General features: G+C 42.5%; 1 long non-coding RNA gene across 1 annotated transcript; it reads right to left on the bottom strand.

The window, feature by feature from the left end:
* Positions 1-19742: 19742 nt before the first annotated feature.
* LOC145072952 (uncharacterized) lies at positions 19743-22572 on the bottom strand. The gene is made up of 3 exons (XR_013691202.1): positions 22296-22572; positions 22001-22145; positions 19743-20224 (listed from the first exon to the last, which is right to left on the bottom strand). It is a non-coding gene; the product is annotated as an uncharacterized LOC145072952 (long non-coding RNA).
* Positions 22573-27711: the final 5139 nt, after the last annotated feature.

Here is a 27711-nt window from a genome sequence, read left to right on the forward strand (position 1 = left end):
AGGATGTGTTCTTGAGTATTCTAGAGAGAATTTGTGAGAGATATGTGTACGTGTGTGTGTTTCGGCCGAGAGTGAGAGAGGGAAAAGAAGAGAGAAGCATGAAAGGATGGTGCATGGAAGTATGAGTCTCCTTGCATGGAAGTCCTTTGATTAATTGTGAGGTGTCACTCACAAGGTCAACCCTTCTTCTTGGGCTTGTTTTGGGCCGAAAATATGGAAGGAAAAAGAGGGTTTTGGGCTTTAATACCCACAAGCCCATGTTTAAGTTAAGTTGAGTGAGTTTTAATCTAAAAAAATATAATATGATTTTTACATTTTGTTGGACTAGTTTAGGTTATTCATGGATCAAAGTTTTTAATTCATTTCATTCTAGGCCCAAAATGGCCCGAAATGTTGAAATAAATGATTGTGGTTCCAATTAGAGCCCAATTAGGGTTCTAAGCCCATGATAGTCAAATTGGAAGCTTATTGGTCCATTTGGGTCCAATAAGGAAGTCCTAGTCCAAAATGGACCTAAACAAGAACTTCTAGGGTTTCCAATTGTTTAACGACTATTTGTAGTATTTGTATGATATATTTGATTGAAGTTTTTGATGTCATAATAATAAATATCACACATGCTCTTAAGTTCTTGATTCAACATTTACTTGAACATAGTGATTACAAGACACAGAATTCCTAGTTGTGACAAATGGGAAGGAGCCGGCGGTGTAGCAGTGCATCACACACATGATTTCTGCATGGAGTTTTCTGGGATTGTACTCTGATTTTTATTACGTTCGATGATATGGTTTTCAGACACGTTGTTATGGTTTTAATAAATTGATATGACGTTGGCAATGTTTGGTAAATTATGTTATGAATTACTTAATTAAAAATGAAATTTTTGGCCTCAATTTTTGGTATGTTACAAGTTGGTATTAGAGTCTTGGTTTGAGGGATTCGGACACACCCTCGGGGGTGTCTGGACTCAAACCGAGGGACTAAAAGATTTTTTTAAAGGAAAACAGTTTCTAAAATTTTAGGTTAAGAAATTTTGAGAACAGACAAAGTGTGTGATGCATGTGACCGGCCGAGCTCAAGTAAGTTTTCCCCAAGATACCCATACCTGTTATGTTATGTGTATGATTCTTAATTCTGAGAACTACATGCTAGATTAGGGCTAGGGATCTAGAAGGATGCCTTGTATGCCTGATATATGATTCTGAGAACTGCATGCTAGAGTAGGGATAAGGATCTAGAGGATGCCTTGAATGCCTGTTGTATGAGCTGTATGCTAGGACTGTTTAGTCAGCGGTAGGATAGCCTGATTAGGTTATGCCTGATGTGGTTACTCGATGCACGAATGTTCTTTCTTTGTGCTTAAGGGGCCCTAGCTAACTTTAACTAACAAGTGGGCGAATATGTAACATTATTCACAAGCTAGTTAGGGAAGGGAAGTAGGGACTCCTAGTGCAGCTGATGGCGGAGAGTAGGTCGGAGAGTGCCCTAGGAAAGCCTAGGATGAGATTAGTAGGAAAGGGTATCAGTAAAGGGACTTGGTGAAGTTGAAGCAATCCTTGAGGAAAGTACGGATAAATGTGGAAGGTAGTATAGTCCCGTACTACTAGAAGCAAAGGATCCGTACTCGAGTCAAGGAGGCCCGAGATGGAACCAAGCAACTTGGAGAGTGCGTGAGACCTCTCGGGGGTATGAATGATCCTGACGTTTATGTGCTTATTTTTAGTATGGCGATCACACGACATGGAGCAGGAGGATCAGGTTCAAGATCAGGATCAGGATCAGGATCAGGCTCGGGTACAGGATCCGGGCAAGTTGATGACGGGCTACGCGAGTTCATCGTGTCTGAGATCACGAGAGGTATCCTTGATGCGACCCCGATCATTTTTGGGTCGATCAAGGAGGGGATTATTGAACTGATGGAGGATCGCCTTCGGGCATTCAGGCGTGATTTGGCATCTAGCCAGGCGGGTACACACACACTGTCCTTCAAGGACTTCCGCGGGAGTGGTGCGCCGGATTTTCACAGGGTGAAGGACCCCATTGCTGCCTGGAGATGGATCACAGACATTGATTTTGTGTAGTTGACGAGCTTCTGCCCGGAAGGGTCGAAGGTCCTCTCTGCTGCGGGATGTCTGAGGGATAGAGCCAGAGATTGGTAGGAGTTAGTTGGTGATTCGTTGGGAGCCCCAGCCGTCAAGGCTATGAATTGGTTAGATTTCGTGACCAGATTCAGGGCTGAGTTTGCACCAGCTGTGGAGCTTCAGCAGCTGGCCATGGAGTTTTTGGATATGAGACAGACTATGGAGATTGTGGCGGAGATCACCACCAAGTTCCGAGAGAGAGAGAGAGAGAGAGAGAGAGAGAGAGAGAGCATTGTTGGTACCCCAGTATGCGGGGGATGAGGAGATGCGGAAGACCCGCTATCATGATATGTTGAGAGCCGACATTCGGAAGCATGTCAGCTATTCGGCCTGCCCGACCCTGGAGTCCATGATTGTCAGGACCCGGGAGAGGGAGATTGATTTAGAGCACCTCAGGAAGAGGAAGTCAGAGACTGCGTAGGTTGCAGGGGTTTCGGGGAAGAAACCCAAGGGATTCGACGCGAGGTCGAAGGGCCAGCAGGGGCGGGACCACTGTGGAAAGTGCGGTCGGTCACATGAGGGGGATTGCCACACCGGGCCAGGTTTCGGCTGCTATAAGTGCGGCCAGATTGTACATTTTGGCAGGGATTGTACTTCCCCTGCTCCTACGGTTCAGATATCAAACCTGATTTTCTTTGCCAACTGCCCTAGATTAATAGCAGCGACAGCAGCAGCGTTGACCCCAGCGTCGGCACGGGTGACGGATGGCGGAAGGCCAAGTGTAACGCTCTAAAAATTTCAACCAATTTAAACTTTTCAAAAACAACCCACATTCATTAAGTTATTACAAAAAGGTTTTCAATACTTTTATTATCAGAGTATTTCCCCAGAACCATATCATAAAACATAAACATGAGGAGCGGTACGATCACGCCTTTGCCTTGCCACGGTCTCCTGAAGTACCTGAAACATTAAACAACAACTGTAAGCCCGAAAGCTTAGTGAGATACCCCCAAAATACCAACCACAATACCTTCCACACATAATATCATAACCAGAATAGAACAGCCATGCACTTCGGGTCTACTGTGTGACTGGTCCGTCGCACCGGCCTAAAGTCCACTTGGTCCACCCTCCGAGTCTAGTGTCACACCCCGAAACCTAAGGCGGAAACGTTCCAGGGCGGAGGACATCATGTATATCGCAACCAATGTACATAGTAAGCATAGTAACATAAAACAATACATTACATAGAATTATTACATTTGTTCGAAATCAAAGTGTTACAAGTGTCATACATACATACATATATATATATATATATATATATATATATATATATATATATATATATATATATATATATATATATATATCATATGAACAAAAGTTAAGACGAGTCTGATAAGCGCTCCGACTTCTCCAAAAGATCGCGGGAACCTGTCTAATATGGACCTGAGAATACAAGTAGTTTGAAAATCAGCATAAAGATGGTGAGTTCATAAGAGATTTGTTTTCTGAAAATGTACAAGTTTCCTTTGGTTTTCCGAAAAAGTTTATTATGCAAGAAAATCCCATATTTTCTTATAAGTTTAGTTTAGTTATCCATTAGTTACACGGTCTAGTTAAGAACAGTTTGTTATCCCAGGAAAAACCTTTATTTTCCTAAAAGTAAAGTTCAGTTATTGAATCCAAATGTAATGTACAAGTATCTTACATACTTGTTGTATTAACTAGGTATTCTGATGTCCTAGATATCCTACACTCGAATGAATCCAAAGGTGTGCTTTCATATTCGTATTTGTATTCGTATTCGTATTCGTATTCGTATTCCTATTCCTATTCATATTCCTATTCGTATTCGTATTCGTATTCGTATTCGTATTCGTATTCGTATTCATATTCGTATTCGTATTCGTATTCGTATTCGTATTCGTATTCCTATTCGTATTCGTATTCGTGTTCGTATTCGTATTCATATTCGTATTCGTATTCGTATTCGTATTCGTATTCGTATTCGTATTCATATTCCTATTCCTATTCGTATTTGTATTCGTATTCGTATGCGTATTTGTATTCGTATTCGTATTCGTATTTGTATTCGTATTCATATTCGTATTCGTATTCGTATTCGTATTCATATTCCTATTCCTATTCCTATTCCTATTCCTATTCCTATTCCTTTTCCTATTCGTATTCGTATTCATATTCGTATTCGTATTCGTATTCGTATTCGTATTCGTATTCCTATTCCTATTCCTATTCCTATTCCTATTCCTATTCCTATTCCTATTCGTATTGGTATTGGTATTGGTATTGGTATTCCTATTCCTATTCCTATTCGTATTCGTATTCCTATTCGTATTCGTATTCGTATTCGTATTCGTATTCGCTCTGTTCCTAGTTGTACTTTCGTATTCGCTCTGTTTCTAACTGTACTTTCGTATCTACGGGGATTTATGTCAAGAACATTTTAATGCTTTAAGATTCATGCTTTTAACAACAATTATATGGAAATTCATTTGTGAAATATAGCATTTTAAAAACAAGCTTCACAAATAACATGACATTTACTCTGCAAGTTGAACGATTGGTTAATACAGTTTTCCGTGTTAAAAGCATATGAAATATGAAATAGATCAAATAAAATCATAAGTTTGAGTACAAGATTTCCTTGTACTTTTGCTTGTATTCCCCCCTAAAAACATTTGAAAAACACGGAAAAAGAGTAGGGGTATGAACTCACCAACTGAAGAATGTACTTGATTGGATGCTAAACATTAGTTCGGGGCTTGAAAAAGCACGAGGTTCCTATGTAATATGAAATTATACACAATTGTATCTAATTAGACTTTGAACCACTAATTAGATAAGATTATACACTCCAAGATGCGAAAACACTTCAAAATAAGTGTTGGGAGTGACCCGGGTGACATCTAGGGACGTATATGGCTTGGATATGGAGTTTACTCTTCAAGACTAAACTCATAAGAGAGTTTACAGCCCTAATGACCCACTCCCCATGAGTTTACGGCCGTAAACTCATGGTGGGGTGTTCTAGGGTGCTAAATGGCCTTATATCACTTAGGAAAATTAGCTAAGATCAAATCTAGGGTATAGGAATGGGTTAAACCCATATATGGACCATTTAATGGAGTTTACGATAGTAAACTAAGAGTTTACGGCTGTAAACTCCCCCACACACCTTCCTTTGATGTTATGGTGGTCCTAGGTCATTTACAAGTGTTTCTAAGTCATTATACAAGCCTTGGGATGAGTTTAAGGCACCATTTGACTAAGTTTTAGGAGTTTACGGCCTAAGAAACCATTCTTGGGGGGGTTTACGGCCGTAAGCTCCTTTGGGGGTGGTTTTAGCATGTTTAAGGCCCTTAACTTGATTGTGGTTGCTTCTAGATTTTATTCTAAGGCTCATGAGGTGTGTAAGTGGCATTTTAACACCTTAAAATGAGTTTACTCCCCATGAATTGGTGTTTATGGTCCAAGCATATGCTTGGGACGTAAACTCAAGTTTGTCCCATTTGAGTATGTTTTGGTGCATCTCTTGAAGGATTATAAGGTTCTATACTCTTATGGAAGCTTTTTGGAGGTGTTTAGGGGCAAACTAACACCTTAAATGATGTTTATGGTCCATGAATGAGGGTTTACGGTCCAAGCATGTTCTTGGACCGTAAACTCAAGTTTACTCCCCAAAAGGTAAGATTTTGGTGTTCAAATCTTGTACATGCAAGTCCTTTAGCCTTATCTAAGCACTAGAAGTGATTTGGAAGGGTTTTGGGGCTCCAAAACCCCATTTATAGGTGTTCACGGTTTGGGGAGGTTCCTAGACTGTAAACACAGTCTTTGGTCCTATTTCATGATTTAAACACGAATTTGCAGGCTAAAGATGTTATACTATGAGCTAGGATAGTTACGTTACCGATTTGGAGCTTGATTTGGATGATTTTGGCTCAATTTCGAGTTTTAGAGAGAGTAGAGAGAGAAAGTAGAGAGAGAGTGGAAAAGGCTTCAAATGAGGCTCTTTCAACTTTATATATGCTTAAAGTTTGGGACACGATGGAATACTACTCGATACTGATGTTAGACGGGGATTTTGGTCGTACCCGATTTAATTGTTTTATAACTCGACGGAATAAAACTAAAATTTTTCCAAATAATAATTTGGGGCGTTTTCATGAGTTTCTAATGTGTTTGGACAATTATTAAGTCATAAAAGCAAACTCAAAATTAATGAATTAATTTAGAAACGAAACGGAAACAATTCAAGACGACGAATTTTTAATGACGGAACGGGTTACAATGACGGAACGAACTTCGGGTTGTCACATCTAGCCATATACATCGAGTCTACAGTGTGATTGGACTGCCTGCACCGGGCCTTCAATCCACCTGGTCCACTCTCTGAGTCTACAGTATGACTGGTCCACCCGCATCGGGCCTTCAGTCGGCCTGGTCCACTCTCCGAGCCTCGGCACGTCTGGTCCGCCCTCTTGGGGCCTACAGTCTATCCCGACCGCTCGTTGGGCCTTCGGGACAACCAGTCCGCCCTGGGTATGTTGGCCTACAGCACAAGGCAGGACCCGCCTCAACCCAACCCCAGTCCAACAACCATGTGCACATAAACATATAATCGTATATCAATTCACAACTAATCAAACCGATCTTAGCAGATCACACACATAGCACATCCCTACCAGGATTCTGACCTAACCAGTCACTAGCATAACATCATCCTATAAACCAGGATACCGACCCTAAACAGGTCTCTAACATATACCATCCTAACTACCAGGATGCAAACATAACAAAGCAATAACATAACAACAACTACACGGATTTCCATCCGATAAAGGGCCGGCCTTGGTGCCTTAGACCCTGTTGATATAGTGAGGATAACTCACCTCGCAACTGCTAACTGAAAAGATAAGATCACGCTGCTCCAATCTCCGACACGAACTCCACCATTGATTAATACCAAATGACTAAACTCAATAAATACCAATAATTACCAAATTACCCCTGGAAGTCAAACTGGTCAACTCTTGGTCAAAGTCAAAGTCCTCAGTCAAAGTCAACCCTCCTGACTGACTCTGCTCGCCAAGTCAACCCGCTGACTCGTCGAGTCCCCATGCTCTAAAAGCTCCCATATCGCGACTCAACTCGCCAAGTCATCCCTCGACTCGCCGATTCACCGTTCAACCCGGAAGGTTAGGACTCCTCGACCAGACTCACCGAGTCCAAGAACAGACTCGCCGAGTCCAGGACAACATTCAACAGACTCGCCGAGTTGTTCTTCCAACTCGTCGAGTTCCTGCCTACCTTCATCCAACTCGGCGAGTCCACCCATGCGACTCGCCGAGTATCTCCAGCTCTTAACCCATGCAGTGGCTTTCTAAGCCATGTTAGGGCTCAAATCCATAGATCTATCCTTCTACAAGCTATCCCTCATGTAAAGTTGCAAACTTTACGTGATATCAAGGAGATATAAACTCAAAACACACTAGGGCTTGGGTTTTAGGCAAAAGGGGCTTCACCAATTATCCAAGGACTGAAACTTTATGAACTTAGGACTCAAAAGAGGTTCAGATCTGAATTTTCAGCTTCAGATCTAGCTTCTATAACAATTTCCCCCAACCAAGGAAAACCCTAGCCTCCACATATGAATGATTCTAGAAGAAAAGGTCAAGGTAACAACTTAATACCTCACAAATGTGTCCCAAACTGGAGTGGGTTCTGGATCCACACGAAATCCTTGATGGTTGCCTCTTGCTCTTCAAGTATCCTCTGCCAAATTCACTCCGCAAAGCTCCAAACACTCTCCATGCTCTCACTCACGGCTTTTAGGGTTTCTGGGACTCAAAAGGAATGTAAGGAGGCTGAAGAGAGGGTATTATGTTCTTTATATATGGCACAAACTCTGGATTAGGGTTTTTCTCATTCCAGCACCAACTTGCCGAGTCCAGCCTCCGACTCCCCGAGTTGGTCACTTAACGCGTGACCAAAGTCACGACTCGACTCGCCGAGTCTATCCATCGACTCACCGAGTCGGACTTCCTTATTTACACTAAGAACCCTGAACTTGCACTTCTGAACTCGGGGTGTTACAATTCTCCCCCACTTAAATTAGGCTTCGTCCTCGAAGCCTGCTGCAGCACACAATTCCCGATAATACTCCTACAATGCACCTCCCGATATCGACCGACCCAGGTTCCTCCGATCGCTGCTATCGAACCTCTATAAAGTCGAACTCTTCTTTCCCAAAGCTTCGACAACTGATTCAAGCCGGCCACCGCCTTCTTTCTCTGATAACAACCCTCATTAACCAATGATCACCCGATGATACTTTCATCACCTCAAATCACAACAATCACTTGATCCTTACAATGCTAGACAACACCCTGGACCACCAGATCCTGACCCGGTACCAAGCTGCTACCCCTTTACTAAATTGGCATCTCCTTTATCGAATTCACTTATGGGACTTATCCTGCTTTCCTTTCCGAATCCAACTTATTTCTTTCTGATTTGACAGGATGACACATCCTTCAGCTCATGAGCTCCCCCTTGCAATCACATATGCATGTTGAACCTACTCTAACATCCTCGAGGTGGAAAACCCAACACACTGACGATACCTCCAGGCATCCCTGGGATGAATTACGACTACATACATCACCTCCTGATCACAACCATACATAAAATCCAAGGCTCCATCCTTGCATCCCTTCCGAACTCATCTGGTTCTATACCACCGAAAATTCATCCGCAACCTCAACAGACACCCAACCTGGATGTGTTCCCATACCACTGGTACCATCCCAGTACTTACTACTAATAGCTGAAGTACTGCCGGTAATCCACTTACTCCACTTCCTCCTCTTTTGGAGTACCCACGCTCCTTCCGGAGCTACATGGCTTTCCTTTCCAGGAAATCCACTCAACAACCCTTACTGCACCTGCATGTGCCACTAAGCTAAACTTCACTCTACATTATCCATGTAGAGAAACTGCTATTCTCGAACTTCCATAAACCCTGAATATGCTCTCAAGGACTCTCGGGTCCATGCACTGCCTTCCACTAATATGATCAATACTTGGGGCCAGACCATATCAATTATCATCCCATGGTGACGCCTCTTTTTTTGCACCCTCCTCGAACCGATCCACTAACACATACAGAGTCGTCACCATGGATGGACCGCCTTACTAGGCCTTCAACCTATCTGGACCACTCTCGGAACCTTCAACATGTATGGACCACCCTCCTGGGCCTTCAGCCTGTCTGGACTGTTTCCCGAGCCTTCGGCCTGACTGGTATGCCTATAGGCCTTCAATCTGTCCGGACTGCTCGAAACTGTCTTACGTCACCTTGAACCATTCCTTCCTGAATTCTCTCCCGTACATACTGTTCTAGCCCACTTGGGGTTCCGAACTCTAACTCCATTCCTTATACTCGATTCCCGGCCTATCCCTAGGCCCAACCTTGGTCTGTATCCCGCCCTAATCGTCTGCCACTTACTCATACCAGCCCACACTCTTGGCTGACTGAAACACTACTGAATCCCAAACAGGTAATCAACCTTAAATACTTGTCGATCCTCCGGAGAATTTTCCAATTCTCCCCACTTAGAGCGCTGACCACCAACCACCGGTGACCCAGCCGACATCACTTAAACACTCTTACTCAACAGATTCTCTTATACTTGAACTGATTCTAAACAAGCAACCTCCACAAAACCACATTCCGGCATCGTGCATCTCGAACTCTAAGGGAGTTCGACTGCCCGCTGAACACTTCTCAAAACACAATTGCTATACCCGACAACAAGACCATACAACCAAATTCTGACCATCAATTCCTTGGATGCTAACTGTTTTCAATCCCCTAATTACCGACCCCTCAACAATACCATAACCCGAAAGATCGAACGAATACAATAACATGAATTATGCGAACGAGTCTAGCAGATATAATACTCCTTAACAACTATAAGATAACAAGATATCAAGAAGGAAACATACCCACAGCTGTATCTGGCTCTGCTCTGACCTCCTCTGCTATAAGCTGAAAAGCACGCCCCTAAGCCCTCGGGGGCTCTGCTCCACCCTGACCTCCACCCGTAATCCTCAAAATGGTCGGTGCTGGAGCCTGCACCGGTCCTACAGTAAGCTGCGGACAGTTGGCCCTCATATGACCAACCTGATGGCACTGATAACAAATCCTCATATCCTGAATTGGGGCTGACTGACGGCAATACCTCGCGTAATGCCCCTCCCTCCCACACTCACGGCACGCACCATCGGACCTACAAACTCCGGTGTGACCCTTCCCACACTTCCCACAAGTGCGGCTGCCCTGTTCTCCAAGCCTGGGATCAACTGTCTTGGACCATTTCAGCACCAGCTGCGACTGCACCGTGGCCTGCCTCTGCTCTCTCAACTTCAACTCAATCTCCAACTCACGCCACCGAGCGGCCTCCTGCAACTCTAACAAGGTATCACATCTCTGTGTGGACATAAACTGCCTGATGTCCCTCTTGAGCATACTCAGATGTCGGGACATCTGAGCCTGCTCTGAAGCAAACTCCAGGCAAAACATCGCCATTTCCGTGAACATCTTGATGATCTCCATCACCGACTCAGAATCCTACTTCAGCTCCAAAAACTCCTGAGCCAATCTCTCCCGCTCCACCCAAGGAACATAACGAGTGCTGAACATGTCTCGGAACTGATCCCAAGTAACCGCAGCCCGCTACGCATCAGAATATGACCCCGTAGCCAATCTCCACCAATCCTTCGCCCCGAGCCTTAACAGGTTCAGAGCACACCTCACCCTCTGATCAGCAGGGCATGAGCACGTGAAGAAACATCCCTCCACATCTGACAACCATCTCATAGCAACAATCGGATCCTGAACTCCATCAAAAGTACGGGGCTTCGTATTATCGAAATCCCGATACTGAAAACTTCTACTGGCTCCTCCCCCTGCCGCTGCTACAGCCGCAGTAGCCGCCGCGGCAGCCGTCTCTATAAGAGCTGCATAGCGCTCATCAAAGTACTCAACCATAGTGGTCTTGATTGACCCAAACAGTTCCGACAACTCGGACCGGAGCATAGCAGCAACCTCATCATGCAGGATCTCACGAATCCTATCATCCAACTCATCTGTGCTCATCTGACCGATGACCTCGGGTGGCACCGATCCACCCTGACCGCCCACTCCTGCTCCCAATCCTGACCCATATCTGCTCCCAACATGCCTCGTAACCACTATACTGAAAACACCGCAAAACATCCGATAATTCCCACTAACCCGGGAACCAACACCTGACCCAACCCTAGGGGTTATGGCTTCCTTGATACGCGTATGGGTCCTATGCTTTTAGTAGTACGGGACCATACTACCTTCCACACCTACCCATATTTATATCAAGTATCACCAGAACACCCTAGAGATGAACATACATAACAAGTAATCAACTCTCACCCCTAGAGGAACACTGGAAATCTCATATAGAAAGAAACCCTAGGCTATTAGGCATCATAAATCAGGCAACTCTATCTTGCAATTCCTGAAGATCCCTAGCCTAGTACTAGCATGCTGTTCTAACATATCACATAATCAAATAACTTGTATGGTATTTTGGGGTTTCTTAGTGGCTCTGGCTGATTGTACCTCCACGTCCTCCTTTACTCATTTTTGAAAACCATTTTAAATTCTCTTTTGAAAACTCTCCTTGATTTGAGACTGGATTCACACGAATGTTCCTCCAATTCACTCAAACCAAGGCTCTGATACCAACTTGTAACGCTCTAAAAATTTCAACCAATTTAAACTTTTCAAATACAACCCACATTCATTAAGTTATTACAAAAAGGTTTTCAATACTTTTATTATCATATTATTTCCCCAGAACCATATCATAAAACATAAACATGAGGAGCGGTACGATCACACCTTTGCCTTGCCACGGTCTCCTGAAGTACCTGAAACATTAAACCACAACTGTACCCCCGAAATCTTAGTGAGATACCCCCAAAATACCAACCACAATACCATACACACATAATATCATAACCAGAACTGCACAACCATGCACTTCGGTTCTACTGTGTGACTGGTCCGCCGCACCGGCCTACAGTGCACCTAGTCCACCCTCAGAGTCTAGCCATATACATCGAGTCTATAGTGTGATTGGTCTGCCCGCACCGGGCCTTCAATCCACCTAGTCCACTCTCTGAGTCTACAGTATGACTGGTCCGCCCCGCACCGGGCCTTCAGTCGGCCTGGTCCACTCTCCGAGCCTCGGCACGTCTGGTCCGCCCTCCTGGGGCCTATAGTCTTTCCGGACCGCTCGCTGGGCCTTCGGGACAACCAGTCCGCCCTGGGTATGTTGGCCTACAGCACAAAGCAGGACCCGCCTCAACCCAACCCCAGTCCAACAACCATGTGCACATAAACATATAATCATATATCAATTCATAACAAATCAAACCGATCTTAGCATATCACATACATAGCACATCCTTACCAGGATTCCGACCTAACCGGTCACTAGCATAGCATCATCCTATAAACCAGGATACCGACCCTAACTAGGTCTCTAACATATACCATCCTAACTACCAGGATGCAAACATAACAAAGCAATAACATAACAACAACTACCCGAATTTCCATCCGATAAAGGACCGACCTTGTTGCCTTAGACCCTGTTGATATAGTGAGGATAACTCACCTCGCAACTGTTGACTGAAAAGATAAGATCACACTTCTCCAATCTCCGAAACGAACTCCACCACTGATCAATACCAAGTGACTGAACTCAATAAATACCAATAATTACCAAAATACCCCTGGAAGTCAAACTGGTTAACTCTTGGTCAAAGTCAAAGTCCTCAGTCAAAGTCAACCCTCCTGACTGACTCTACTTGTCGAGTCAACCCGCTGACTCGTCGAGTCTCCAAGCTCTGAAAGCTCCCATATCGCGACTCAACTCGCCGAGTCATCCCTCGACTCGCCAATTCACCGTTCAACCCGGAAGGTTAGGACTCGTCGACCAGACTCGTCGAGTTCAAGAATAGACTTGCCGAGTCAAGGACAACATTCAATAGACTCGCCGAGTTGTTCTTCCAAATCGTCGAGTTCCTGCCTACCTTCATCCAACTCGCCGAGTATCTACAGCTCTTAACCCATGCAGTGGCTTTCTAAGCCATGTTGGGGCTCAAATCCATAGATCTATCCTTCTACAAGCTATCCCTCATGTAAAGTTGCAAACTTTACGTAATATCAAGGAGATATAAACTCAAAACACACTAGGGCTTGGTTTTTAGGCAGAAGGGGCTTCACCAATCATCCAAGGACTGAAGCTTTATGAACTTAGGACTCAAAAGAGGTTCATATCTGAAGTTTCAGCTTCAGATCTAGCTTCTATAACAATTTCCCCCAACCAAGGAAAACCCTAGCCTCCACATATGAATGATTCTAGAAGAAAAGGTCAAGGTAACAGCTTAATACCTCACAAATGTGTCCCAAATTGGAGTGGGTTCTGGATCCACACGAAATCCTTGTTGGTTGCCTCTTGCTCTTCAAGTCTCCTCCACCAAATTCACACCTCAAAGCTCCAAACACTCTCCAGGCTCTCACTCATGGCTTTTAGGGTTTCTGGGACTCAAAGGGAATGTAAGGAGGCTGAAGAGAGGGTATTATGTTCTTTATATATGGCACAAACTCCATATTAGGGTTTTTCTCATTCCAGCACCAACTCGCTGAGTCCAGCCTCCGACTCCCCGAGTTGGTCACTTAACGCGTGACCAAAGTCGTGACTCGACTCGCCGAGTCTATCCATCAACTCGCCGAGTCGGCCTTCCTTATTTACAATAAGAACCATGAACTTGCACTTTTGAACTCGGGGTGTTACACCAAGGTAGAGGCTCCAATGGTGTGGAGCCGAGCATTTCAGCTGACAGCCGAGGAGGCATGCGCTGCACCCGATGTGGTGACGGGTAGGATTTCGTTCTTATGCCTTTATGTTCTGTCGCTGCGATTTTACTATGTTTTGTATGTGCTTTGTTTAGGATCGTTCCATGTGAAAGGTATCCCAGTTCAGGTATTGTTTGATTCTGGTGCTACCCGATCATTTGTCTCTCTTGTGCTTAGCAAGAAGTTCCCTGAGTCTTCGGGCATGCTGGATTGCCCTTTGGAGGTCGAGCTTGCGGACGACCGGTTAGTGTGAGCATTAGAGGTCTACTAGGACTGTATTTTGATACTGTTCGAGGAGCGTTACTTGGTAGACTTAGTTCTCATACCTTTGCAGGGGAACAAGGTTATTATTGGTATTAATTGGCTAAGCCCCAATAGGGAAGTGATCGACTGCGCGCAGCAGTTGGTGCGGATCAGGACCCCAAGTGGGGGAGAGCTGGTGATTTAGGGTGAGAGGCCACAGCGAGGACCAAATTTATGTTCAGCAGTGAGAGCTATACGCTACCTTCAGCAGGGTTGCGCGGGATTCGTTGCCTATGTTATGGATACCCGGGAAACGAGTAAGGCGACGGTGGGCGATGTACCCGTAGTACGAGAGTTTGCGGATGTATTCCCTGAGGAGTTGCCTAGGATACCTCCGGAGAGGCAGGTACAGTTCAAGATCGACCTAGTCCCTGGTGCGGGTCCAATAGCCAAGGCACCGTATCGGTTGACTCCTCCTGAGATGCAGGAGTTGTCTACGCAGCCGCAAGAGCTGTTATACAAGGGATTCATTAGACCGAGCAGTTCACCTTGTGAGCCCCGATTCTGTTTGTGAAGAAGAAGGAAGGGTCGCATCGGATATGTATAGACTATCAAGAGTTGAATAAGGTAACAGTGAAGAACCGTTACCCACTTTGGAGGATTTATAACCTTTTTGACCAACTTCAGGGAGCATCTTGGTTCTCCAAGATGGATCTGCGTTCAGGATATCATCAGATGAGGGTCAGAGAGGAGGATATGCAGAAGACTATGTTCGGGACGCGCTATGGCCACTATGAGTTCGTGGTGATGCCTTTCGGGCTCACCAACGCTCATTCTACGTTCATGGACCTCATGAACCGCATGTACAGACCGATGCTGGATCAGTATGTGATAGTTTTCATCGATGACATCTTGGTTTATTCCAAGACTCGAGAGCTGCATGAGGAGAACTTGCGAGAAGTTTTGGATACATTGAAGAGAGAGAAATTGTATGCTAAGTTCTCCAAGTGTGAGTTTCTGGTTCCACGAGGTGCAGTTTCGTGGGCACCTTGTCAACCAGAACGAGATTTCGGTTGACCCGGCCAATGTGGAGGCTGTGATGGGGTGGGAGGTTCCGAGGTCTCCATCTGAGATTCGGAGCTTCCTGGGACTGGCAGGCTACTATCAGAGGTTCATTAAGGACTTTTCCAAGATAGTCGTTCCCCTGACCCGGTTAACGAGGAAAGTCGTGGTCATTCGCTGGGGGCCTGAGCAGCATGCCACATTTGAGACATTGAGACAGAGATTATGCGAGGTGCCAATCTTAGCCCTGCCAGAGGGCATGGAGGACTTTGTGGTATACTGCGATGCGTCCATCTCAGGCTTGGGCACAGTATTGATGCAGAGGGGGCATGTTATAGCTTACACTTCAAGGCAGTTGAAGCCTCACGAGGCAAATTACCCGACGCATGATTTGGAGCTGGGGGCTGTTGTTTTCGCCCTCAAGATTTTGCGTCATTTCCTCTATGGGGTTCGTTGTACCATTTACATGGACCATAAGAGCCTGCAGTATCTCATGGACCAGCCAAATCTGAATATGAGGTAGCATCGGTGGCTTGATGTGGTAAAGGATTATGATTATGAGATCCTCTACCACCCGAGGAAGGCCAATGTCGTGGCCGATGTGCTTAGCTGCAAGGCAGCGCCGATCAGGGACATCTGTCTGAGGATGACAGTTGTAACTCCATTGTTGGAGCAGATTCGGGAGGCCTAGCAGGAGGCCATGAACGAGGAACATCGGAAGAGTGAGAGAATTGTGGGTCAGGTTTCCTCCTTCGACTATGATAGCCAGGGATTGTTGACTCGTCACTGTAGGGTGTGGGTCCCGTATCATGGGGGTGTGTGCCAGGTACTGATGGTAGAGACGCACAAATCCAAGTTCTCCATCCATCCGGGTGCAACAAAGATGTATAGGGATCTTCGTCTCGATTATTAGTGGCCCTGTATGAATAGGGTTGTATATTGGTTTGTGGAAAGGTGCCTGACCTGCAGGGAGGTGAAGGCTGAGCACCAGAGACCTCACGACAAGGTCCAGCCGTTGGACATCCCGCTATGGAAGTGGGAGGATATTGCAATGGACTTCATCACGAAGCTTCCTAGGACCGTGCGAGGGGTGGATTCGATATGGGTCATCGTTGATCGATTGAGGAAGAGAACCCATTTTATTCCGATTCAGGAGAGTATTTCGGCCGAAAAGTTGGCCGACATCTACATCCGGGTGGTAGTGGCGCAGCACGGGGTGCTAGTTTCGGTGATTTCAGACAGGGACATACGGTTCACTTCTAGGTTTTGGAAGAATTTTCATGATGAGCTGGGTACTTGACTGCATTTTAGCACCTCCTTTCACCCGCAGACGGATGGTCATAGCGAACGGACCATCCAGACTCTGGAGCATATGTTGTGGGCATGTGTTTTAGACTTTGGAGGTAGTTGAGATACTTACCTTCCATTGCCTGAGCTCTCCTATAACAATAGTTATCATGCGAGTATCGACCGTCCTCCCTTCGAAATGTTGTGTGGGAGGAAGTGCAGGACCCCGATATGCTGGGGAGAGGTTGGGCAAAGAGTCATGGAGAGTACCAAAGTAGTACTCAAGACTACAGAGAAGATCCACCAGGTTAGGAGCAGGCTTCAGACTACTCAGAGTCGGTAGAAAAGCTATGCCGACAAGCGACGGTCAGACCCGGAGTTCTAGGTTGGGGATATGTACCGCTGAAGGTGTCGCCATGGAAGGGTGTCATTCGATTCAGGAAGCGGGGCCAGCTGGGCCTCAGGTATATTGGACCCTTCAGGGTTATAGCCCGGGTGTGCAAGGTGGCATACATGCTAGATCTGCCAGCCGAACTCTGTCAGATTCATAGCACCTTTCATGTCTCCCAGTTACGGAAATGTTTGGTGGATGATTCAGCAGTGGTGCATTTAGAGGATATTCAGGTTGATGAAAGCTTGAACTACATCGAGCGGCCAGTGGCAATCCTTGACCGGAAGTCAAGGGATCTGAGGAACAAGAGGGTGGAACTGGTAAAGGTGCAATGGCAACACCGCAAGGGCTCGGAATGGACCTGGGAGCCGGAGGACAAGATGAGGGAGCATTACCCCGAGCTTTTTCAGGATCAAGCTGCAGACTTCGATGACGAAGTCTAAAATAAGCGGGGGAGATTTGTAGCACCTGATTCTTGGTACACATTTAATTTAAATATTTATGTATTTTCTCTGGGACTCGACGAGTTGGTGGCCCATCTCGTCGAGTAGGGTCGTGATCATCGAGCATTTTAAGTGACCTACTTGACGAGTCGGGAGACTGACTCGGCGAGTAGGTGTTGTATGAGGGAAACCCTAAATCTAAGGGTTTGCACCCTATTTAAACGACTTAACTCAGCCTCCCTCATCCCTCTCTCTCCCAAGAAGCTGTATATCGAAACCCTAGCCGTTTTGTGTGATCTAAGGCCATTTTGGTGCTTTTGGTTGGCTTGTGAAGCTTGAAAGGAAGGAAGAAGCTTGGAAATTCGAGTTGGGGCTTGTAGATCCATAGATCTTATTCCATCTTCAGCTTAAGCAAGGTAAATGCCCCCTATTTTGGTCTTCCATTTGGTTGTTCATCTTTAGGGCTTAGATTTTGGGTGCATTTAGGGCTTCCTAAGCCATTTTCAGATTTGTAAAGTCATTCATGGGGTTCTACTTTTAGATGTGAGTCATTGGAGGGGTCTCATGGCATAAAGGTGCCAACTTTATGGCCATGAGAGCCCCATGCACATTGTAGAGCACCTTTTATGGATTTTTGAGCCAAAAACCCATGCATGTGCACCAAGTTTGGAACTTTACGTATAAAATGGACATTAGGAAGCCAAATCTATGGTTTTGATGTGTTAAGACCCACTTAAATCGGTTGTATAGTAATGGTCAAGGATGGACTCGCCATTTGTTCTTGGGACTCGATGAGTCGAGGTGTAATGACCACCAAATCCATTCTGCGAATGGACCAGTTGTTAGGGAGGGAAGTCCCGTAGATGTTTAGATGCGAAAAAGGACCTGAGAATCATGGGACTCGACGAGTGTATGAACAGACTTGGTGAGTCAAAGGCAATCTCTCAGCCTTTGAAGATTCACTAGACGAGTTGTCCATACAACTCGATGAGTCGTAGACTGGACATGTTCTTATGAGGGAGATGAACTCGCAAAGTTCAAGGAAGAACTCGGTGAGTCGGATGAAGATGGTCCCTATAGTTTGAAGGAAGAAGAACCCGTCGAGTTCTTGCTAGACTTGACGAGCGGAGTTGAGGTTTTATCGGATTAGTGGAGTGTGGACTCGGCGAGTTGGCGGGCCAACTCGACGAGTCAGGTCAACTGGATGTTGACTTTGACCAAGGTTGACTTTGTCTAATTATAGTATTGACCCTGGTTAGGGTCATATGTTCTGTTTGATGACATGAGGATTGCCATGTGGAGATTGAGGAGTTGAAGGGAGCCGACCTTCACGCCGAGGACAGTTCAGACGCTACACGACATCGAGGTGAGTTACCTTCCAGTAGGGTGGGTCTAAGGCCACAATGCTAACCCACCAACAAGGATATTTAGTAGATAATTGTCTTTGTGATAATTATCTTGGTTTGGTTATGTGACTTGGTCATGAGATATGCTTGCTTAATATGAACGCTGTGTCAGTGGTAGTGACAGGGAATAGTCTTTCCATGGCATAGGTCATTAGGACCAATGAGTAGGTCAGTACCCCGATATGCCTGACTGTATGTTTATATCTTGCTATTGTGCTAGTGGTAGGGGTGAAATAGTCCCCAGTTACTGGTTGAAAGATACCGATGGTAGTTACTGGTTGAAAGATACCGATGATAGTTACCGATTGAAAGATACCGATGGCGGATAACGGTTGAAAGATACCGATCATAGTTACCGGTTGAAAGATACCGATGGTAGTTACCGATTGAAAGATACCGATGATATTATATGGTATGCGGTATGATGGGGGAAATCACTAAGCTTTGTGCTTATAGTTTTTGGTTATGGCTTCTGGTACATCTTCGTCGAAGGGGAAGGAACCGGCGGTGTAGCAGCGCATCACACACATGATTTCCGCATGGAGTTTTCTGGGATTGTACTCTGATTTTTATTACTTTCGATGATATGGTTTTCGGACATGTTGTTATGGTTTTTATAAATTGATATGACATTGGCAATGTTTGGTAAACTATGTTATGAATTACTTAATTAAAAATGGAATTTTGGGCCTCGATTTTTGGGATGTTGTTGGGAATAAAACCGAGATAACGAATGCGGAATATCAAGAACAATCAAGAATCAATCACCACAATATGCAAGAAATCTGATAAAGGTTTTTCATGTATTGATTATGAGATGAGCGTACAGAGAAAACCCTAATCTGGTCAAAAGCTTACACCAAAAGATAACCTAATGATTATTTATAGGGAACAATAAATATCTACCATAAATATAAAATAAATGCCTAATATAAAACCAATGCCTTAGCAGAGCTCGATTAAGAACTTCTACTGTAAATGCACCGTAGGGAATCATAAAATGATTAACCCTAAAAAGGCTTCCCTAAATAACCAAATATGCCATATCAGTTTCAATATCTCAAATACTCAACAATCTCCCCCTAGATGTTGAAACTGTTGAAGATCACGATTTCCGATCTTCTTGGCATTTCTCCCGCTAAATTGTGACACTTACCAGCACATGGGGTCTTCAAAGCGAGAGAATTAGAAATAATCTTCCAAATACGAACTCCCCTTTGAATAATCATCACTGCCCCTTGAATCTTTAACAAATACCATGGAGAGAATTCGTAAAGTTAAGAAGAATCACCAACAATCTTTAAAACCTATCAGATATGATGAAATAAACCCCTTTAGAATAAACCCAAGCTTCAAAAATTAAAACCGGAAAAACAACAAAAATTAATTTTGTAGTTTTCGATTTTTAAATTTAGACAATTTAGGGGGAGAAATGCCAAGAAGATCGGAAATCGTGATCTTCATCAGTTTCAACATCTAAGGGGAGATTGTTGAGTATTTGAGATATTGAAACTGATATGGCATATTTGGTTATTTAGGGAAGCCTTTTTAGGGTTAATAATTTTATGATTCCCTACGGTGCCTTTATAGTAGAAGTTCTTAATCGAGCACTACTAAGGCATTGGTTTTATATTAGGCATTTATTTTATATTTATGGTAGATATTTATTGTTCCCTATAAATAATCATTAGGTTATCTTTTGGTGTAAGCTTTTGACCAGATTAGTGTTTTCACTGTATCTTCATCTCATAATCAATACATGAAAAACCTTTATCAGATTTCTTGCATATTGTGGCGATTGATTCTTGATTGTTCTTGATATTCCACATTCGTCATCTCGGTTTTATTCCCAACAAGTGGTATCAGAGCGGGTCTTTGAAAATCTATTGATTTTGAAGTATCGATTCTTGATTTGATGATTTTCTGCACAAGTTATTGAAGATTGTTGGTGTTTTGGCGTTTTGGAATCAAAATTCTGTTCATGTTACTGTTCATGAAGATTTAAGGTTTTATTCTACTGTTCATCATGTCATTTCCGATCCAATTCTTTATCAATTCATTATTTTTGTTGGATTGATCTGATTCGAGCCCAATTATCAAGACCAAATTCATTATGTTCCTGTTCATGGTATTTTTTGAGCCCAAATCATTATTCCTGATTGATTTATCCCTTTCTTTTGATCCAGTGCTAGCTTTTCTTTAATTTCTTGAAATTGATTATCATATCCGGATTGTATTTTCTTTTAAATCTCTTGGGATCAGTTGATTTCAAGATCATGTTTCCATCAAGAATATCAGTTCCAGTTGGAATCTTGTTTTTAGATTCAAATCGAAATCTCGATCTATTTTTTTTCTTATCAATCGACTTTCTCATTCAAATTCATATGATCAATTTAATTTAAGATTCAACTATTCGCGATTTTGTTCTATTTGTTCTGGATCGATTTATTATTTCAATTCATTGCATATTGATGTGATGATTCGTGTTATACTTGATTGAATCGTTTTGGAGATTCTATGAAAGTCAATGATTGTCGATTTGGAGATTTGTGATTATTGGTTTTAGGAAGTTTATATTGATTTTCGAATTGAATGGGATGTTTGATACGTAAATCAATCTATTTTGACCGGAAATTGTGTTATGAAAATCCAACTTTGTTGATTGGCGTTACCTGGTGTCGACAGTCAAGGCAGAAAAGTCAAAATGGGAACAAGTGTTTAACCTGTGAATGTAATCGGAAACAAGGTCTGGGAATCGTGACACATATTCGCAATTGCTTGTCAAAGCTAAAAGTCAAAATTGGAGCAAATGAACTCATCTGTAGATGTACTTGGAAACGAAGACAGTATCGGAACGAATGTGACCATGGTTATAAGATGTCTATTGGAATTGGAACAATCATTCAGAACCAATGATGAATCAGAATGAGATGAAAGAATGTTTTGGAATTGTGATGGCTCGTTTGGAACAATTGGAACGATGATTGAATCAAAATTTCTTTGGGCTGTCTTGTGACAGTGTTTCGAGATTGGAATGAAAAAGTTTTAGCTTATCGGAACTTCAAAATCAGATCTTAACTTACCACATCGCATTCTCATGTTGATTTTGTTTCCAACGGTGATTCCGATCTCAGAATTTGAACCAATATCGATCTTGGTACTAGATATCAGAATTATTATGATGAATGGACTCGGAATTGGAACTCCTTTCTTCATTCGGAAGCAAACCTGTGATTGGAATCAATGTAATCATTTGTTGATTTGAAGCGAAAGGTGATGAAATCGGGACTCAATCAGGAAGAACTTAAGTCAAACGAAAGTCAAAATTAAGCTATTGGAACTTGAGTTGGCTTTTGTATCAATGGCTTTGGAATGTACCTGGAACGAACTTGAGTTCGGTTGGTAGCTCTTGGAACGAAAGAATGGAGATTCGCCTTGGGGTAATGCTGATGAATTAGGAGCGAACCTCGAACAACGAACTTGGGTTCGCGTGTTTATGCTTGGACCAAAAGAGGAGATGAACCGAAAGTGAACCTGTGATTCGGTTTGGCTAAGGTTTCGCTTGTCATGATGTTGGATTTTGGACCGAACATGGTTTTTGCATCAACGATATTGGACCGAACTTGGTTTCGGTTGCTTATGCTCGGACCGAATGTACAAATTGTGATGGTATCGTTCCAGTCGTGTTCTTTTATCAGTCGCTTATATTGGGGATGAAGATGACTAATGTTACATTAATGGTCCCTGCAGCTTCAATGAATTGGCATTTTTGGTCTCTATTGTTTTCACAGTTTGGCTATTTTGATCCTCTTTTAGGAACTATTACAGTTAAAGGGGGAAATTGATGCAGAATTACCATTCCAGCCCCTGTCTTTCAACAAGTGACAGTTTCTGCCCAATATTCAGAAAAGTTTGCAATTTTGATGTTCGGTGAATAGTTTTGGATTTTTTAACGCACATATTTTTTCGTGAACAGAAAAATAAAGATTCCATCAAGTCTTGGCAGTTCGGAAAGTCGTTTTTCGTGATAACGACAAATTTTCATGACTTTTTCGGATTTTATACTTCATTGTATATATCATTTTGTCGCGGGGGAGCACAATAATTTTTATCCATTCAAGATCATTCTCATGACCATAAGAAGGCTTTATAATTACGTTTTTGATTATAAATTGTCACACCCCCGAACCAGACGGCGGAAACGTCCGGGGGCTGTCGTGACTCAATTGAATACCATAACATTGAATATATATGAAACATAACAACATTCGTCACCGTGCATTAATATATTACAACCAGCAGTGTTTACATTGTCATACATTGTTTACACATTACATTCCCAAAAATTTAATTGTTTGATTCATACACCAATCAACTGCAACCGTCACTGATTATGAATTTCCTTGATTCACTGGTTCCCTGAGAATACAAGTATTTTGAAAAACGTCAACATATGAAATGTTGGTGAGTTCATAAGTAGTGTTTGAAATCGAATGTTTGTATTGTTTGAAAAACCACCAGAAAATCCGATATTTTCTGAAAAGAAAAGCTTTTGAAAACGTTTGTGAAGATCCATAGGTATGCTTGTTTGTTTCTATACTTGTAAAAAAAAAATATATTCATTGAACATGTATGCTTTTCAAATCTGTATGTATTGAAAACCCTAGGAAAACCCGACGTTCTCCTAGTTCCTTGAGTTACATGAAGTTATATTGAAACCGTTGCATAGCGTATAGTGTCAGTCCCAGGCGACGTTGGAAGGTTCTCGAGCAGGATTATTTACTACAAACCCGCGTTACACAAACGCTCCGTTTATAGATATACTAACGAATCCGAAGGCGTCGTCAGTACTAATCGCGTTATCCAATCGCCCGGACAAGGTGTAGTCCCACATCCGAAGAGAAAGAGGTCACGAAGACCCCGGTGACTCCATTAACCGGTTGGGGAAAATATGCGTGCAAGGGGTCCCCGACCCGCCTCGTAAAATATGCAGACTCTTCTAGCAATACCAAGGACCCTTGGGGACCAGTGGTACAAGCCATTGAAAGTCCCTCTACGTTGTGCCAAGTCGGTGAAACTCAACACTTCGTAGAAAATATGTGTCTTCGGGCCTTAAGATCAGGTCATTGGGCTAGCTAGGCCCAACAAGCAAGATTTTACACTTTTAGGGCCCGAAGATGGTGCGTAGACGTCTGTGCACACTCGTATGTATATGTATTACCAAACGTTATTTGTATGAATCGTAGTATCGAAGAGTTAGTAGTTGTAGATTTCCATTGGCTCGAGACCGAGCCAATTCGTTTAACAACGACTTTTGGTATTGTAATGAGTTGTATTTCGTCGATAGTCGCGGTGCCATTATTTGATCAAATTGTACATATTGAATTAGCCTTGAAATATTTCTGTTTTTCAGCCCCTCATTATTTGTAAAATTTACATTTTCAACCCTTTTTAGGTAATATTTCCCGGTTTGGTCCTTAAACTATTTTTCTTGACATTTTAACACCAAAAATTATTGAAATTACTATTTTTCAGCATATTTTTCATAGAAAACAGTTTAAGTCCCTGAAAATGCAGTTTTCTCGGTTTTTAACCCTTCTTTTCGCAATTTTGACAATTTTGGCCCAAATTGGAAAATTTTTGCAACTTTGGTCCTTTTTAAATTTAAAAAGCATTTTAAACCTTTGAAAAGGACTTGGAACACTTATAGTCCACTGTTTAACAGAAAGTTACAGTTTTGGCCCTCCAAAACAGAAAAATTCGCATAATGGGCCTCATTGGGCCGAAATTTTCATTTTTAGCCCAATAAGCTTGAAATTTATGTTTTTAATCCTTTAATTAAATATAATTCCAGAAATAGTTTTATGGAAACTGTTTTGGCACATTTCATCCATCAGAATCTGTGAAATGTCAATTTGGGCCCTTAATTTTGTATTTTTCACATTTTAGGCCCAAAATTTGTGTTTTTAACCCAAAGAAAATTATTACTAAACCTCTTAGCCATTTTTCTTGAAACACTTTGTGTGTAGAAATATATTTGAAGCCAAGATCATAAAACATAAGTTGTATCTCGGTTTTGAGGGGTTTTATGGCTAGATCCAACATTAAAACACATAAAAGCATACATATAAGCATGGAAATCATACAAGGCATACAAACACATATAGATCTACACTTTCACTTGTATTACCCCCCCCACAAAACTCATAAAAACAGAAAATAGGGGGTATGAAGCTCACCTTGAGGGGTAGCTTCGGTTCTTGAAGAAAAGATGGAAGAAATGAAGTGATTTTTGGCCTTTGCACTCCTTGATGAACTTTTCGAGATTATGGGGGTTTCTAGAGTGCAAGATCATGATTTTTGCATGGATTAGGAAGAGATGTTTGATAAATAAGGAATACAAGTCATAGATCCAAACAAAACCTTACCTTAGATGATGATTTTTGTGGAAGAACTTCCTTGAATGCTTCCTATTTTTTTCGAGATCTTGGATGGAGAAGAAGGGAGTGTTCTTGAGAGAGTTGAGAGATTTTTTTTTTGTGAGTTTGTGTGTGTGAGTATGGCCGAGAGTGAGAGAGGAGAGAAGAAGAAATGATATTTGAGGTGATGTTTGCATGGAGATATGAGTTTCTTGCATGGAAGTCCTTTGGTTAATAGTGAGGTGGCATGAGAAAGTCAAACCTTTCTCTTGGGCTTGATTTGGGCCAAAAATGTTGGAGGAAAAAGAGAATGTTTGGGCTTTAAATACTTAAGCCCAATTTTCATGGTTAAGTTGAGTGATTTTTGGTCCAAATAAGTTTAAAGGTGATTTTTATGACTAGTTAGGATCAAATTAGGTTAATTATGGTTCATAGTCATTAATTTATTTCATTCTAGGCCCAATATGGCCCAAAATGTGGAAATAAATAAATATGGGTCCACTTAGAGTCCAATTAGGGTTCTAAGCCCATGATAGTCTAATTGGAAGCTTATTGGTCCATTTGGATCCAATAGGGGAGTCCTAATCCAAAATGGACTTAACAAGGACTTCTAGGGTTTCCAACTGGTTGAATGACTATCTGTGGTACTTGCATAATGTATTTGATTTGAAATTTTTGATTCACATTAACTTGAATGTTTAGATTACATGACACAAAATTTCCAGTTGTGACATAAATCGGGGGAGAATTTGGTATGGCCATTCGAAATTGGATTTGGAACTTTTCAAATTTGAAGATTTTTGATAAAGCTTGTGGTAGAATTATGAAGGTAGCTTTTACAGTGGAAGTTCTTCGTCGAGCTCTACTAAAGCTTTTACAGAGAAGTATCCTTTACAGCGAAAGTTCTTTATCAAGCTCTGCTAAGGACTTGTTATATCTCCAACTTCTAGTATTTTCTCGATCAAGTGGCATTAGGAATCTTAAAGTTTGGGTTGTTACATGATAGTTTTTGATTGCTTATATCATTAGCTTATTTGAAGATCATTGTGACTTGGAGGGGGAGCTCTTCAAAGACAAGAAGTGATTTGGTTTCTTTGTTCTTAAATGGGTTTTTATGGAGGGTTTGGTTTTCATGAAGATTTTTTTGGGATTACATTCGAAAATGAAGTTTAAATACATTACTTCAGTGCTTGATTTATATATCCGAGAGCCTGTGTTTGAAGACTATTGAAGAATCAAGATTTGTGGATTGCTTTATCTATTCCTCGTTTCAAGATCTTTTTATTCGCTAGATGCTTGTTTTGGAAGTTAAAGCATTGTCATCCATTCCATACTTTGAGGGGGAGATTGTAGGGTTTCAAAGCACTTCATCGATGATGGCAATGGGCCCCTTGATGAAGTGTAGGTTCAAAGCCCAAGACTTGTCTTTTCCCTATAAATAGTCATGTATTATTCATTATTAGGGTTAAGAGAGTGAGGCAAAATGTAGCCGCCAAGTGAGGTTTCTTATGTAGTTTTAGATTCTTTAGTACATATTTATATGTTGGATTCCAAGGGTTATGGGTATAACCCAAATCCATACCCATGGGTGTTATGATCCATGGTTCATGTGGCCTAACTCTTTATGTGTCCATACCTAAACTTGGTCCAAAATGGATCATAAGCCCAACACATATAAATATAACTAATTACCATAATTAGTCCCCATAGATTTAATCAGTCTCTTTTGATCACTAAATTAATTCCAAATTAATACTTGATCAATACTAATTAAAACATATGATTTCATATTAATGTATTAGAACTTATAATATATTAATAAGTCATATATAACTTTCTCTGAAGAGTCCATCCTAACAAATTATCCTGTTGTTATGCAACCCAAATGGACCATGCTACTCTCGGGTCGAGTACATACCAATAATAGTTATCGTCTTAGATATCTAATCCAACACTTACTATGCCTCTTGTGGCCTCCCTTGTCACCCTAACATCCAGAGAAAACCCTAGACCGATCTTGAACCTTATTGAGTGAGAGAAAGATCCTTTGTGAGTGATTTTGGGGAATTTGTGAAGGAGCTAGAGCTTGAAGAGGAAAGAGCAAGGAGAGGCGCAGTATATCCATCATCTTGTAATGCTTTGTTCCGAATTGACTCCTAGTCTGAGGCGGTGACTCAAAGGTCGGTCATTTTAAGGATTATAGCTCTTGGGAAGGTAAGATCTAGCCCCTTTTGGGTGCGGGTGATGTATTAGAAGTGATCCGGGTGTTCGGTTTGTGTTTTGGAGCCTACGGGTATTTTGGTAAAGTGGCAGTTTGGGTTTTTGTGTAAAATGGATTTTTGCTCGGAAGGTCTTAAGAAAGGTTTGAGTTGTTA

Source organism: Lactuca serriola, chromosome 1 (assembly GCF_051521515.1).
Source record: "Lactuca serriola cultivar US96UC23 chromosome 1, Lser_US96UC23_V15, whole genome shotgun sequence".
Lineage (NCBI taxonomy): Eukaryota > Viridiplantae > Streptophyta > Magnoliopsida > Asterales > Asteraceae > Lactuca > Lactuca serriola.